Source organism: Phacochoerus africanus, chromosome 14 (assembly GCF_016906955.1).
Source record: "Phacochoerus africanus isolate WHEZ1 chromosome 14, ROS_Pafr_v1, whole genome shotgun sequence".
NCBI lineage: Eukaryota > Metazoa > Chordata > Mammalia > Artiodactyla > Suidae > Phacochoerus > Phacochoerus africanus.
The window spans coordinates 51,725,581-51,742,337 of NC_062557.1; the positions used below are offsets into that span (position 1 = coordinate 51,725,581).

General features: G+C 48.2%; 1 pseudogene; it reads left to right on the forward strand.

Annotated features, from left to right (window-relative positions):
- Nucleotides 1-937: 937 nt before the first annotated feature.
- On the forward strand, nt 938-14,887 carry LOC125113898 (polyunsaturated fatty acid (12S)/(13S)-lipoxygenase, epidermal-type-like; annotated as a pseudogene).
- The last annotated feature ends 1,870 nt before the right edge of the window (nt 14,888-16,757 follow it).

Below are 16,757 nucleotides of genomic sequence, written 5' to 3' on the forward strand. Positions count from 1 at the left end.
TGATCTGTTAAAAAAAATCAGCTTTTGATGTCCTTGATTCTATTGTTTTTCTGTTCTTTATTTCTCTCCATTCTAATACTTTTTATTCCTTTTCTTCTGCCAGCTTTGGGTTTAGTTTGCTCTTCTTTTTCTTGTCCTCATGCTATAAAATTAGGTTTGCCGAGGGAGGAACTGTCGAGTCAGTCAAGCGAAAGAAATTAAGGCATGCGAAAAGGATGGGCTGAGCTCAGACGGCCCAGCATCGACTATGAGGAGATGCTGGGCTTATAAAGGATTCGTGGAGGGAATCTGTGCTGGGAGTTTATGGCAGGAACTTGTGGCAGGAACAATAAATAGGAGGGGAAGATTACACAGTTCGAGGGAGGGGTAGGAGGTCAAGTCCATGACCAAGGGCAGTTCATCTTCGTAGCTGGTTCAGCTATGCAGGCAGTTGTTTTCCACAGACCACTGTTTCTCACTGCCCAACTCTAATAGCCACATGGGGGAGGGGTTCTGTCCCTATCCCCCTGGGAACCTACCAGTTAGACATTCTCCTGTGCTGTGCCCAAGCCTCTGTCCCACGAGTGGAGGATGGGTGGCAGAAGGGAGCCCCCATCTCCCTGATTGCACTTGTCTGGAACTTACCCTCAGCAACAGGTGGTTGGGAGCAGGATGAAAAATGCCACGTGTTCTTGGAAAAGTGCACCAAATGCAAACAGCCCTCTGACTGCGACGTGGGGGAGAAGGAGCTCCGTATTCACTCCAGTCTGGAGTGGAGCTTCCACCTCCCTAGGAGGAGGAAGCAGGGAGCAGGTCTCGGCTCAGATACCAGAGACTCAAGGGAGGGAGTGGGATGGGCCGGGGGTGTGGGGTGAGGAGACGCACGCTATTGCATCTGGAGTGGATAAGCAACGAGATCGTGCCATACAGCGCAGGGAACTATATGCAGTCACTCGTGATGGACTCAGATGGAGGCTACTGTGAGAAAAAGGATGTGTGCTACCCTTAGGACTGAATCCAAGTTCAGGATCCTGTGGAGAGGCAAGAAGCTTAACTGAAGTTTGGTCAAGTTCAGTTGGCATTTTGCTCCCGTGGATCAGGAGGGTAAACTACGCAGATAATCATTTCTGAGCCAAAGAATGGGAATGTGGAGGCTCTGTGCCTGGCTTTGTTCTCGGTAAACAAGGGGGCTTATCCACGAGTTTTACCTAAATCCTACGTGGAAGGGTGACTCTTTGCAGTAAACCATTCCCTGGGACACACAGCATGAGGGGGTTTCATTAACTCTCCGTCTTTTCCAGGATCGCAGGGTTTGGGTAAAGTTCCACATGGCCAGTCTCCATTTCTGCTAAATACGGGTGAATATCATTTATTGTTGGACACCTCAGAGGTAATAATAAGCCTCCTGAAGGAGGTCTAAGAAATAATCTCCTGCGGACACTTGCTGATGCTCCTGCAAAGTTAGGTGAGTCACCTGTTGAGCATGTTGTCCGACTGAGCTGTTGGAGGATGTCCCAAATCAGGTGCTTGCCTAAGAGAAACTAACCAAGAGAAATACTATCTATGCAAGACTGAACAAGGAGGTAAAACCAAGACGTAAGGCATGAAGGGAGCCAATCAAGGTCCCAGGACAGCAAAGCTGAGTGTCCTGAAATATTGGAGGGAGAACAGTGGTGAACTGAGGAACTTTGAGTCAATGAAAAAAAAAAAATTTTTTTTTTTTTTTTTTTGGCTATGCCCACAGCGTACAGAAGTGCCCAGACCAGAGATCGAACCTGCACCACAGCAGTGACAATGCTGAATCCTTAGCTGCTGGGCCGCTAGGGAACTGCTGATGAGCTTCTGGGGACGGCACAGGCATTAGAGAGGTGGTGAGGAACAGATGCAGGGCAGCTGCTACACACCCAGCAAGTACCTCCTTGGGACACCTTTGGCAGGTGGTTGTGAAGGACAATTTGCTGGAGTCCTTTCCGTTCTCCGGTGATGATGCTGGTGGTTTCGGTGAGACTGTCCACAGGCCTGGTTACCTCCCGGAGCAAAGTGTGAAAGATGCAGGAGTTTCAGAAACTTCCTGCGTGGCCCACATGGCGGCAGCTCTTGGGCAGACCATGCAAAGTCCATCCTAGCAGTGGCTAAATCCTCTAGCTTTACTCCCCGTCACCGGGCTTCACGTTTCAGGGCCTCTTCTGAGTGAGGTGAGATGGGAGAGTCAGAGCTTCCTTTAGAAATGGGCATCGTACACCCGAGTCTTTGACTGTAACACCTTGTGGTGCTTGTAGATCGCTTAGGTGGGTTGGGACCCGAAAAGTCAGAGGTAACAGAAAAATTAAGATGAAAGACGAGTCCAGTCTGGTTAAAGATTAGGTAAGGGCTGATAAGACCCTAGGTAGCAGGGTCCGGTGCAATGAGCTGATGGATACCAAGAGGCCTGGTTTCTGCAGACTAAGTATTAGCCAAGTAAGTAAAGAAAATACCTACTGAATCATCCTCTAATCTGTTTGACTGCAGGCTGGGGTTCTGTTATTTTCAAGGATGGGTCTGGGGATGTGGATCTTGAGATAAGAAGCATCCACTTGTAAGTGAGTCTAGGAAGCGGGGGGGAGGTCTGCCACTCTTTGAGAAGAAAACTTTGGATCTGTGCCAGGATTATGTCTTTGGCAGATGGGACAAGGGGATACCACTTGTTCCAGGTGAGAGTGACGGTGGCCGAGGTGCTTTAGCTTGTCTTTCCCCTTAGGAGTAGTCTCGTGAAGACTGAGGATCAGAGGAGTGACTGAGCAGAGAGCGAGTGGCCTTCGGGGCCCCTCCAAGGTCTGCCAGGCTGGATTAAAAAGTCCGCCATGTTTCCAACAGGCTTTTTCATCTTCAGGGGCCTTGAACTGAGATATTTTTATTTCCTCAGTTATAAGATCAAGTGGTGAGCTGAATATATTTAGCATCTTGTCTGATGGTGATGGGATTGGGACAGACTTACACACGGCTGGTTTAGCATATTTATCAGCTAATGAGTTTCCTTTTGCCTCAGGGATCTTAATGCCCATATAAGCTTCAATTTTGACTATGGCCTCCTCTTACTGTAATAACAAGGCATCTAGGAGCTCAGCCACCTGCTCCTTATTTCAGTTGGCATTGCAGCTGTAGTCATAAATCTCTTGGCTCTTTGTAACACATCAAAGTCATGTAATACGCCCTAACATCTACTGTCCCTGTGGATGTTAGCCCTCTTATCCTTAGCTGAGAGCCACGCATTCTGCTATCTGAGCTGATTTTTGCATTGGGGAGAGGCTCATATTATATGGAGTTGGGGAATCTGTCATGGCTTATCCTAACTGCAAGTCTCCTTCTGAGATGCAGAGGCATGACCCATTCTACAAGAACCAATTGGTCCCAGAAGGCCAGGAATTGTCTCAATATTTTTGGTAAAGGGTAATTAAGGATCGTCTTGATACATCTGTGGACACAGTTTTGTTTTGTTTTTTTTTTTTTCCCTTAGGAGAGGTAAATCCTAAATAATGAAACCGAGGACAACAAAACTGTCCCCTGGAAACCTCTGTCCTTTTGAGCCAGATCTTCCAATAGGAATTGGGTATCAGTCAATGAATTCGCAAATGTACAGGAGCAGAGAAGGAGGCCATCTGCACAGTGAAAGAGGTTCAGTTACGAGGAGAAAACAAATTCTTTAAATTTGCACCTACTGTCTGGGGGAAAGAGGCTGGAAACCCTTCAGGCATGACAACCCAGATGCGCTGCCGATTTAGATGCATATCCTTGCCCACCCTGGTACACGGTTTCCCCTATTCTTAGCATCTTGTATTAATGTTCTACATTTGCTGCAATTAGGAGACTGATGTTGACATATTATTATGAACCAAAGCCCATAGTTGAAAGTTCACTCTTTGTATTCGTACAGTTGTAAGGGCTTTGACAAATACATAATGATATGTATCCGGCATTACAGTGACACAGAGAATAGTTTCACTGTGCTCTCTTTATTCATTCTGCCACTACCGCCAACGGCAGGTCTTTTCACTGTCTCTGCAGTTTTGTCTTTTCCAGAACGTCACTTGCTATCCAAAGCGATCATCAGATTGAACGCATTCCTTTTCAAAACACCCATGACATTTTTCACAGAACTGGAACAAACAATTCTAAAATGTATATGGAACCACAAAAGACCCCAAACTGCCAAAGCAATCCTGAGCAAAAAACAAAGCTGGTGGCATAACCCTCCCAGACTTCAGACAACACTATGAAGCTAGAGTAATCAAAATAGCAGAGTTCCGGCACAAAAATGGATATATAGATCAATGGAACAGAATAGAGAGTCCAGAAATAAAACCACACACCTACAGTCAATTCATCTACGACAAAGGAGGCAAGTATATGCAATGGGAAAAAGAAAAAAAGACAGTCTCTTCAGCGAGTGGCGTTGGGAAAGCGGGACGGCACCACGTAAATCCATGAAACTAGAAAACTCCCTCATGCCAAATACAAAAATAAACTCAAGGACTTTGTCCTTGCCACAGTGGGTTAGAATCCAGATACAGTGGTTTAGAATGCAACTGCAGAGGCTCAGGTCCCTGAAGAGGTGAGGGTTCATTCCTGGCCCAGCACAGTGGGATAAAGGATTAGGTGTTGCTGCAGCTGTGGTGTAGGTCACAGCTATGGCTTGGATTCCACCACTGGCATGGGAACTTCCATATGCCACGGATGTGGCTATGAAAATAAATAAATTCAAAATGGTTTAAAGACCTAAATCTAAGACATGACACCATAAAACTCCAAGAAGAGGTCACAGGCAAAACAGTCTCAGACATAAATTGTAGCAGTATTTTCTTAGATCTGTCTCCCAAGGCAAAAGAAATAAAAACAAAAATAAATAAATGGGACCTAATCAAACTTAAAAGCTTTCATATAGCAAAAGAAACCATAAACAAAATGAAAAGATAACCTATTGAACGGGAGAAAATACTTGCAAATGATGTGACTGCCAAGGGGTTAATATTCAAAATACACAAATCATATCACTCAATATCAAAAAACAAACAACCCAATCAAAAATCGGCAGGAAACCTAAACAGACATGTCTCCAAAGATGACATACATATGGTCAATGGGCACAGGAAAAGATGCTCAACATTACTAATTATAAGAGAAATGCAAATCAAAACCACAATGAAGTATGGCAAACCGGTCAAATGGCCATCATCAAAAAGTCTACACATAATGGGAGTTCCCACTGTGGCTCAGCGGGTTAAGAATCCGACTAGTATCCATGAGGATGGGGGTTCGATCCCTGGTCTTGCTCAGTGGGTTAAGGATCTGGCGTCAGGTGAACTGTGGCCTAGGTCACAGACAAGGCTCAGATCTGGCGTTGCTGTGGTTGAGGTATAGGCTGGTAGCTGTGGCTTCAATTTGACCCCTAGCCTGGGAACTTCCATATGCTACAGTGTGGCCCTGAAAAGCAGAAAAACAGTCTACACATAATAAATGCTGGAGAGGGTGTGGAGAAAAGGGAACCTTGAACACTGTTGGTAGGGATGTAAATTGGTGCAGCCACTATGGAAAACAGCATGGAGGTTCCTTAAAAAACTAAAATGATCCAACAATCCCACTCCTGAGTATGTTCCCAGAAAAAAAAAAGAAAATGCCAATTCAAAAGATAGACATACTCTAATGTTCATAGCAGCGCTATTTACAATAGCCAGGACATGGAAACAACTCAAATGCCCATCAATAGATGATTAACTTAAGAAAATGTAATATACACACACACACACACACACACACAATGGAATACTACTCATCCATAAAAAGGAATGAAATACTGCCATATGCAGCAACATGGATGGACCTAGAGAATATTATACTTAGTGAAATAAGTCAGATAAAGACAAATGCTAAGTGATATCACTCATATGCGTAATCTAAAAAAATAATATATACACAACAGAAACAGAGTCACATTCAAAGAAAACAAACTTAATGGTTACCATAGGGAAAAGCGGAGTGATAAATTAGAAGTCTGGGATCAAGAGATACAAACTACTCTGTGTAAAATAGATAAGCAACAGGATTTACTGTGTAACACAGGAACTATGTTCAAAATTTTGTAATAACCTATAATAGAGAATAATCTGAAAAAAATAACTGTATCACTGCTGTACACCTAAAACTAACACAATATTGTAAATCAACTATACTTCAATTTTATTTTTTCACTGCTATTTTTTTATTTTTATTTATTTATTTTTTTATCTTTTTGCTATTTCTTTGGGCTGCTCCCGCGGCATATGGAGGTTCCCAGGCTAGGGGTCGAATCGGAGCTGGAGCCACCAGCCTACGCCAGAGCCACAGCAACGCGGGATCCGAGCCGCGTCTGCAACCTACACCACAGCTCATGGCAACGCCGGATCGTTAACCCACTGAGCAAGGGCAGGGACCAAACCCGCAACCTCATGGTTCCTAGTCGGATTTGTTAACCACTGCGCCACGACGGGAACTCCTGTCTATTTTTTTTAAATGATTTTTATTTTTTCCATTATAGTTGGTTTACAGTGTTCCGTCAATTTCTACTGGACAACAAAGCGACCCAGTCACGTGTGTGTGTGTGTGTGTGTATACATATATGTACACACATTCTTTTTCTCACATTATCCTCCATCATGTTCCATTGTAAGTGACGAGATATAGTTCCCTGTGCTGTGCATCAATTTTAAAAAGGGAACGAGTTCTGAGGCCCTCGATGGAGCACTGCCCTCTTCAGTGCTCCTCCTCCATCGTGGGGAAGAAGAGAGAGCTATGTGTCTTCTGAATTTGGAGGAAAACTCTGATATAGAAGCTCGTGCTTGCTGTTGGTCTAGAGATTTGAATGAAGGAATCTTGCTGGAGATTTTTGAGTGAGACACCAGTCATGAGTTCTAAGAAAGCCTGAAGTTCCCATTGTGGCTCAGCGGAAACAAATCTGACTAGGATCCATGAGGACACAGGTTCAATCCCTGGCCTTGCTCAGTGGATTAAGGATCTGGTGTTGCCATGAGCTGTGGTGTAGGTCACAGACACAGCTTGGATCTGGTGTAGGCCGGCAACTGCAGCTCCGATTCAATCCCTAGCCTGGGAATTTCCATATGCCTCAGGTTTGGCCCCCCCAAAAAATACCAAAAAAAAACCCAAACTACATGCACCCCTATGTTCACTGCAGCACTATTCACAATAGCCAAGACACGGAAACGACCTAAATGTCCATCGACAAACGAATGGATTAAGAAGGTGTGGTACATATACACAATGAAATACTACTCAGCCATAAAAAAGAACCAAATAATGCCATTTGTAGCAACATGGATGGAACTAGAGACTACCATACTAAGTGAAGTAAGTCAGAAAAAGAGAGACAAACACCATATGCTATCACTTATATCTGGAATCTAATATATGGCACAAATGAACCTTTCCACGGAAAAGAAACTCATGGACTTGGAGAAGAGACTTGTGGTTGCCAAGGGGGAGGGGGCGGGAGAGGGGTGGACTGGAAGTCTGGGGCTAATAGATGCTAACTATTGCCTTTGGAATGGATAAGCAATGAGATCCTGCTGTACAGCACCGGGAAGTATAACTAGTCACTTCTGATGAAGGATAATGTGAGAAAAAGAATGTATATATGTGTGTGCAACTAGGTCACTTTGGCAGAATATTGTAAATCAACTATAATAATTTTTTTTTTAAAAAAAAAGTAGTATAGCCTATGCCAAAAAAAGTGGAAAAAACCAAAACCAAACCAAACCAAACCAAAGGAATCTGGGGTGGGGGAGGGGGGCTGGTGGCCTGGTACAGCAGGTGTCCTTAGAGAGGCTGAGAAGAGCAAGAGACGGGGAGACAGGCCCTGAATGGAACATGCTGATGGGCCACAGCCTAGGTGCTCAGCCTAGGGTGCTGGGCCCCAAAAGCCCGTTTCAGGAACGTCCAATGGAAGCTTCGCGACTGGACCTAAAGGGGAATTCCAGACTCCCCCCTTTTGGCTGCCGAGTCTGGACAACAAACTCATATGCTTCACCTTGTGGGCATTTTCTCATCCTTGCCCTCAGAATGCCCTACACCTCTGCCAAGACGGCGACTCACTCTTCGCTGAAAACACCCTCACCCTTCCAATCTTTCCACCTCCCTCGTCTCTGCTGCCTGTTGCCACTGTACTCATTTATTCACGGAAACTGGGTAGGTGTGCCGTCTGGGGTCGAGCCGCCGCCGTCTGGAGGCTGCTGCTGCGCTCCTGGCGGGGAGTGGAACTGGCAGCAGGGAGGGGCTGCCAAGGGCAGGAGGGTAGGGGTGGGGCGCATCTAGCAAAGCTTAAAGCTTCGGTGAGAAACCCCCGCGTACAGAGAGTAGCCGATAGGGATCTGCGCGTCTGAAGTCGGTGGGAGGTGGGGACCCTGGAGCCTGATACCACAGGGTCATTGGTCTGGGTGTGGCTTCCTCGGGGGCTGAGCCTCAGAGCCCCATAAATTGCTTATTTCCCCCTCGGTCCCCCTAGGTCCAAGTCCAGGCAAGACGGGCAAGTACTCGATCCGTGCAGCCACCGGGGACTCGCTCCCGGCGGACTCCAGCAACAGGTACAGCTGCGGCTGGGGGGTGAGCCCGGAAAGCGGACCTGGGGAAGCAGCTGCGGTCGCTGCGACTCAAGGTCAGTGTCGCGGCACTGGGGGCGCGGATGCGGGACCCTGGGGCGTCGGCAGGGAAGGACCTCGGCCGGAGAAGGAGGTCGGGCGGGATGTCAGGTAGGAAAAGAGAAGGTGAAGAGGCTGCCTAGGGAAGAGCGGCGCGTCCCTGCCCGGCTGGAGGGGCGGAGAAGAGACACTTGCTGGTCTGAGGGGTCCCCAGAGTGGGCGGTTCCTCCTCACCTCCAGCCGGGACCCAGGGCTCTCCCGAGGATGCTCCGAGGGAAAAGCACAGCCAGGCTTCTCTGAACTGCTCTCTGCAAGGACCTCCAAACCCGTGTCTGAGCTCGGTCCTGTCAAACAGGAGACGGAGTTTGAGATCAACGTCCCCCTATACCGGGGGCGCCTCCTGCTGGTGAAGCTGCGCAAGCACAAAGGCCTGTGGGATTCGGACTGGTTCTGCAAGTGGGCCACGGTCCAGGGCCCGGGCATCCAAGGCGTGGCCTTTCTCCCCTGCTACCCTTGAGGGCAGGGCGACGACGGGACCACCTGCCTGTCTGCCGGAGAGCACTGGGGAGGGCGGTGGGGAAGCGGAGGGAGGCATGCACCGCGGGCTGATGCTCTGATGGAAAGGAGAGAGAGTTGGAGGAGAGGGGAGAAGGAAGAGGATGGGGCTGAGCAGCTGGGTTGACAGAGGGAGCTGTGCGCAGAGGGACGTCGAGGGAGACCCTTGCTCTTGCATCCTCCTCCCCAGCCCGGACGATGAGGGATGACCCCCAGGACCGTTTTAAGAAGCACCAGGAGCAGGAGCCTGAGGAAAGAAGGAAGATGTACCGGCCAGCCTGAAAGTCTTTGATCCCCCAGCAGATCCCAAGAAACCCACCACCGCACTTACCCGGACTGCCTGTTCCTTCCTCCAGGTGGGGCTCCGGGAAAGATGGGTTAATCCTGCCCATAGCAGGGAATACGCAGTGGGATCGTTCCAGGAAACGGGCGAATCCATGAGGATATTGAGACTTCACTCTCTCCCTGGCAAAAGTGTGAGTGCCAGGTTAAGGCTGGGCACCTGCACTCCAGGAAGCCAGCCGGAATTCTCCCTTGATCTTCCTACACTGGCCTTCTCCGCACGCGTTGAAGGACTTGGCCTTAAAGGGAACAGCTGATCTCACAAATTCTGTAAAAAGAATGGAAAATTAAAAATAAAAATAAATTCCCACATGGAAGGACTGCCCTGGTTGGTCAGTTGTCATAACCTTCCTAAACCAATTTACATTCTTTTTTTTTTTTTAATAAAAGTTGTCAATTTACTGCTGAAGTACCTATATACCCTCCCATCCCTTGTAATGGAGAACAGAGTACAGGAGGTCAGCTGTTTTTGATTTTCTGTTGTAATGTTTTTAATTTTTTTTTTTTGTCCTTTTGCCATTTTCTTGGGCCGCTCCTGCGGCATATGGAGGTTCCCAGGCTAGGGGTCTAATGGGAGCTGTAGCCGCCAGCCTGCACCAGAGCCACAGCAACGTGGGATCTGAGCCTCATCTGCAACCTACGCCACAGCTCATGGCAACATTGGATCCTTAACCCACTGAGCAAGGCCAGGGATCGAACTCGAAACCTCATGGTTCCTAGTCGGATTTGTTAACCACTGAGCCATGACGGGAACTCTAAGTGATGTTTTTAATTTTTAAAAAATGTTTTTTACTCTTTAATTATAGTTGATTTACAATGTTGTTCCAATTTCTGCTGTACAGCAAAATGACCCAGTCATACAGATATACACATTCCTTTTTGGCTGCCCCGTGGCATATGGAGTTCCTGGGCCAGGGATCAGATCCCAACCCCAGCTGTGATCTAGGCTGAGCTGCAGCAATGCCAGATCTGAGTCGGGGATTGAACCTGCGACCGAGCACTCCAAGGACACCGCCAATCCCCTATACATTCTTTTCCTTCCAGTGTACATATTTCCGAGCCAGAGAATTGAAAGAAGAGGGGGAGAGAGTAGAGAGTGAGGTAGAAGTGAGATTGCGAGCTCAGAGCTCACAGCGTACTCCCAAATAACGTCCCTGGAGCAGGTCCACAGTGCCTGGAAGGATGATGCCCAGTTTGGGTACCAGTTCCTCAACAGAGCAAACTCCTGAGGCGCTCGACAGGCCTCCCAGCACAGCTGGTGGTGCCTCCAAGAATGGAAGACTTGAAGACACAGCTGGAGAAAGAACTCCAGGTGCTGTGCTCCATCCGTTCGCCCCCCCACTGCAGCCACTGTCCCCACCTCCTTGTCTCTGCCTCATTCTATCCCCTTCTCCCCTTGCCTCATTTCCTCCCTCAACAGCTCTCTAATCTACACCCTCCTCCATCTTCACTTAGGGGTTCTCGTCCTTGGCACTGGTGTTTTTGGATCAGCTAACTCTTTGTTGTGGGAGCTGTCCTGTGCGATGCAGGACATTTAACGGCATCCGTGGCTTCTACCCACTCGCTGCCAGTAGCATCCCCCTCGTTGTGACAACCAAAAATGTCTCCTGGCGTTGCCAGACACCTTCTGGGCTGGGGTTGGGGCAACATCAACCCTGGTGGAGGAGTTCCCACTGTGGCTCAGTGGGTTAAGAACCTAATATCCAGGAGGATGTGGGTTTGATCTCTGGCCTTATTCAGTGGATTAAGGATCCAGCGTTGCTGCGAGCTGTGGCATAGGTTGAAGATGCGGCTTGGGTTGCGGTGTGGCTGTGGCTAGGCTGGCAGCTTCAGTCCGATTCAACCCCTAGCCCGGAAATGTCCATGTGCCACAGGCTTGGCCTTAAACAAAATCAAACCAAACCAAACCCTGGTGGAGAACCACTTATCTATACCATCTCCGCCTGTCATCTCCTCTTCCCACTCCTCTCCCATCTCCACCTTCATCTCTTCCTTCTTCATTAGCTGTTTCTCAGCCTCAGGGAAAAGCTCAAGTTCCCGGAGGGAAACAGCAAGAAAGACTAAACAAATCCTGCAGAGGGCTGGGGCTATGTTTTTTTTTGGGGGGGGGGGAGTTCAGATAAAAGAAAGATTTTTGCTACATTTGGCTAAGTTCTGAAGGAAGGGGATAAGGGAAAACTTTGGATGGGGGGGCAGGGGATGTGGGGAAAACCAGAAAGTTCATGGGAGCCCCGACTCTGATGGACGATATGAGGCACAGAAACTTGGCATTTAGGGCTTTAGTTATGGGGGAAGTGATTGGAATTTGTGGGGTTTTGTTTGTTTGTTTTGGCGTCCTTTTTTTTTTGTCTTTTTAGGGCTGCCCCCATGGCATATGCAAGTTCCCAGGCTAGGGGTCGAATTGGAGCTACAGCTGCCAGCCTACGCCAAAGCCGCAGCAACAGCAACGCGAGATTCGAGCCGCATCTTTGACCTACACCACAGCTCACGGCAATGCCAGATCCTTAACCCATTGAGCAAAGGCCAGGGACTGAACCTGCATCCTCTTGGATACAAGTTGGATTTGTTTCCGCTGCACCTCAACAGGAGCTCCCGTGATGGGCATTTAAAGTAAAAGACCTGATGGATGGAGAGAGGAACCACTTGACAAATGAGAGCAGGGGAGGTCAGGTTCAGAACTGACCCCAGCCCCCTTATCTACCCCTGCTCTCCCCCCACTCAGGTTGGATCTCTTTTGGAAGCTGATTTCTCCCTGCTGGATGGCATCAAGCCTAATGTCATCATTTTTAAGCAACAATATGTGGCAGCCCCTCTGCTCATGCTGAAGCTCCAGCCTGATGGAAGACTCTTACCTACGGTCATCCAGGTAAGAGGACCCAGGTGTCCTGTCCCCGGGCATTGATCCCCACTGGGGACTTGGACACACAGGTCCTTAGCCCCCCCACCCCCTCTCCTGCTCCAGCTCCAGCTCCAGACATCTCGTCACGAATGCCCCCCACCTGTGTTGTTCCTGCCTTTGGATCCCCCCATGGCCTGGCTCCTGGCCAAGACCTGGGTCCATAGCTCTGATTTCCGGCTGCATCAGTTACAGTCACAACTGCTGAGGGGACCCCTGATGGCTGAGGTTATTTCTGTGGCCACAATGATGACCCTGCCTGCCTGCATCCTGTCTACAAGGTATTTCAGCATCTCTTCACTCTGCATCTGACCGCTCTTCAGAGTTTAGGCTCCTAGACTCAGGAGATGTCCACACCGGAGCTAACTTTGTAGCCTATTAGGTTAGCAGCAACCTCACTTTCCACACACACAGTGCTATGGAAAAAGAGTGAGAATAGCCTTTACACGGGAACTGAAATTTGGGCTGAGGAGGTAGCCAGCTGGCTGGTGAGGGTGGAGAGACCTGTGGAGGCGCGGGCATAGTGGCTGAGAGCGGGTGTGATGGAAGAGTAGGGCTGGGGAGGAAGAAAGGGGGGTGAGAGAAGATGAGAGAGAAAGCCATGGTACTTAGTCGGGGGACGAATCGAGAGTTCTGCTTCGACCACGTGAGATTTCCGATGCCTAGAGGAACCCATTGGAAGGCAGCAGTTAGATGGATGTGCTTGGAGTTCTTGGAACAGGTCAAGGTTGAAGGTATAGAGTTTAAAGTTATCAGAAAACAGAAATATCTAAAGTCATTTCGTTGGATGAAGTTGCCGAGGATTTGTAGCCACGGCAGAGAGTCTGGCCCAGATGTAACTCTAGAATATGTCACAGCCTTTATCCATTGAGAGGAGGGGTGAAGCAAGAAAAGGAACGAGAGGAGAGAGAGCCGGAAAGTCTGATGCCCCGGCAGCTGAGAAGGGCAGGTGTTTCGGGAGAGGGCACGGAGAAGCGGCATTTGGATCTGTCAATATGGAAGGCATTGGTTAATCCACTGCCCAGTCCCGTCTCGGGCGATCGGAGGTGATGAGCGACTGCAAGTCTGATTGGAGTGGGTGGAGCAGAAAAATATGACATAATGAAGTTGAGACAATACCAGGGGACTCTTTTAAGAAGACTTGCTGTGAAAAGAGGAGGCAAGATATTAGGAGGCTGTTAAAGATGGGTCTAGGATCAAGCCAAGGGTTTTCTTTTTTAGGGTATCAAATACCAAGTGACCGAGAAGCAGGGAGAGGGAGAGCAGGGTGACATCCTTGGGGAAGGCAAGGTGGATGGGAGGAATTTACCTCGGAAGGGAACAGAGCTACTTTATCAACAGGAATGAGAGACAGGCAGAGTCTCACAGGTAGGAAGCTTCTTAGTTTTTGTGACACAAGTCAAGAGATTCCCAGAGTTCTTACATAATAACATGAGACTGTGCAAATAAGTGAACTCCTAAAACCCTTGACCTTGAGAGGCCCTGAGAGGACATTTCCCCATCTCTTTTCTCCCAAGTCCTAACCAGACCCAATCCAATCCAACAGGAAATCTCCTGGTTTTTGAGGACCCAGCCTCACCCCCACTCATCTTCTTCTCTCTCCAGTCCTTTGGTTTCCCTTCCACTCATGGGTCCTGGGAATCCCTCTATTTGACTGTGTCCCAATTCTTTCTTCCACAATCAGCTCCTGGTCCCCCACTTTCTCTGCCCCATGGGGATCAACATCCTGGCCCAGAGTAATCTTGTCTCTGAATGGGGCATTTCGGATCTGGCATGGAACGGGATGCCTACAGAGGGAGGAGGGTTCGGTGAAGAAGGAATTCACTTGCCCGCTCCTCCCGAGGCTCCGTGTCCCCCGCCGAAGGCCTCCCCCCACCCGAGGGGCTCCCTGCATAAAGGGGCCCGGGTAGGACCATTAGCCATGAATCCCCTGGCCCTGGTCTCCCTTCCCCAGTTTATCTCCTGTGGGTGTCCTCAGGCGGTGAGCACTGGGAGTGGAGGCCATACGGACATTCCCCAGAGAGCCACGGCTGGTCTGACCCACTGCTCCGTCTGCCCTCCCCGTGACCTGGCTGACCGAGGGCTCCTGGATGTATAGTCTTGTCTCTTCGGCCAAGATGAGCTTAGGCTCTGGGGACACATCAGCCGGTGAGGGGGACACAGAGAGGGAAGCCACAGTGGGCACGCTGGTGAGGACAAAGGGGGCAGTTGGTCCAGACACAGGTCCAGAGGGTCCTATGCTGGCCACCTGAAACCCAGTGTCTTCCTCTCTGGGGAGCAGGTGTATAGAGGGATGGTTGGTCTTTTCTGTGCGAGTGATGGAGCCGTGAAAGATGATCCAGAGCTGCAGGCCCAGCTGAGAGAGACCAGAGACCGGCTGCAGGGGCCCAGGGCCGGGGGTAAGGCACAGATCCTCCCACTGGCCTTGGGTCAACTCACACCCACCTGCCAATGACACCCTACTTGGGACCTTGCGAGTTCCCCGGGAACTCCTAGAGGAGCTTTTAAAGTGGGAGAAAGTAACAACATGTATGAGTGCTGATGAGAAAGAGCCAAGACAGAAAAATCGGTAATGCACAGGGAAAGTTACGAGCATGATATTTTGGGGGTAGGTGGAAGACAATGAGACCTAATTCTCAAGTGGGATAGTTGGGCCTTTTTAGGAATAAACAGATCTCACGCATAGTGCAGGGAGATATGGCAGCATATATCACTACAATTTTTTTTTTCACTTCCCAGGAAGGATGATAAGAGTATTAGGAAATTCAAAAGAAAGAGGAGGAGCATTCAGTCTTTACCTATAACTGTGATGCTAGCTAGGGTTTTTGGTAGATGCTACCTATCCAGATGTGGTAATCTCTTGGGTTCCTGCTGTTTTCTTCTTTTTTTATTTTGTGCCTTCTTTTTGAATCAAGTATTTTTTATTTCATTTTCCTTTTAGCCTACGTGTGTGTTGCAATTTTTGATGGTTATATTATGCATTATAGCATTTGTCTTTGCATTACTGTAATCTTAGACAAATCAGTACTTTGACCATTTACCCAATAAAACAAGTATCTCAGAACACTTTTTTTTTTGGTCTTTTTTTGCCATTTCTTGGGCCGCTCCTGTGGCATATGGAGGTTCCCAGGCTAGGGGTCGAATCAGAGCTGTAGCCACCAGCCTACGCCAGAGCCACAGCAGCGTGGGATCCGAGCCACATCTGCTGTGAGCTGTGGTGTAGGTCTCATATCTGGGTCAGATGCTATGTTGCTGTGGCTGTGGTGTAGGCTGGCAGCTACAGCTCCAATTTGATCCCTAGCCTGGAAACCTCCATATGCTGAGGGTGTAGCCCTAAAAAGACCCCAAAAAAATCTTTATTTTTACTTCAGTTTGTAGAATATTCTGAGTACAGAATGTTAGGTAAAAAGTTACTCTGGCGGAAGGGACTCTGGTGGGAGTTTGGGGTTAGTAGATGCAAACTATCACATTTAGAATGGACAAATGCTAAGGTCCTACTCTCTAGCGCAGGAAGCTATATCCAATCTCCTGGGATAGACCATAATGGAAACTAACAAAGAGAGTTCCCGTTGTGGCTCAGCAGTAATGAACCTGACTAGTATCCATGAGGACACGGATTCGATTCCTGGCCTTGCTCAGTGGGTTAAGGATGTGGCATTGCTGTGAGCTGTGGTGTAGGTCACAGATGCAGGTCAGATCTGGTGTTGCTGTGGCTGTGGTGTAGGCCAGTGGCTATAACTTTGATTCAACCCCTAGCCTGGGAACTTGCATATGGTGCAGGTGCAGCCCTAAAAAGATGGGGGAAAAAAGAAAATAACATTAAAAAGAATGTGTGTGTGTATATATATATATGACTAATGACTAAGTCACTGCTGTACAGTAGAAACTGGCACAACTATTGTAAATCAACTATACTTTAATTTAAAAAAATTTACTCTGTTGCAGAGCTTGTGTTTTGCTTTCCATTGTTTCTGTTGCGAAGTCGGCTGTCAGTCTTATTGATCTTCTGAAATTATTGTGTTCTCCTCCGGCACCTTTTTAACATTTTCTCTTTTCTTTAGTTTTCAGTGGTTTAATTAAGACGTGTGCAAAGAGGGTTTTCTTTGCATTTATCTGTACTATACATCTTTTATATCTCTTAAGGTGGTTTTACATATCTCAGGTAATTTCTCACACTCTTTCCTACATAGTTCCAATATGTTCCATCGTTCCTCACAATTCCAAGTTTCATTCCATGTCAAGAAACATTCAAATACCCACTATGAATGAGCCACATAATCCAAAGGCCAAGGACTTTCTCCTTCTCTGTATATCCACATTTCTGG